The sequence below is a fragment of the Xiphias gladius genome, chromosome 17 (assembly GCF_016859285.1).
Source record: "Xiphias gladius isolate SHS-SW01 ecotype Sanya breed wild chromosome 17, ASM1685928v1, whole genome shotgun sequence".
NCBI classification, from domain to species: Eukaryota; Metazoa; Chordata; class Actinopteri; order Istiophoriformes; family Xiphiidae; genus Xiphias; species Xiphias gladius.
The window spans coordinates 8,269,867-8,270,089 of NC_053416.1; positions in this window are offsets into that span (position 1 = coordinate 8,269,867).

The following is a 223-nucleotide window of genomic DNA, read 5'->3' on the forward strand; positions in this document are numbered from 1 at the left end:
TCAGCTCGTAATTGCTTTTATCGGACCAAACAGGAAGACGGGGCCTGTGCTCTCATGTGCATTTGTCCATGTTCAGGTCTGCGCACTCCTTCCTGTCTGCACGCCTGCTCAGCTGGCTCCGTCTCTGTCTGTTTATCTTTTAGACAGAACTGCTCCACGTGCTCCAGTTGTCTATCTCCATTTATCTCGGCATGTGAACGGCACTGGAGCCCCCTTTGGTCTC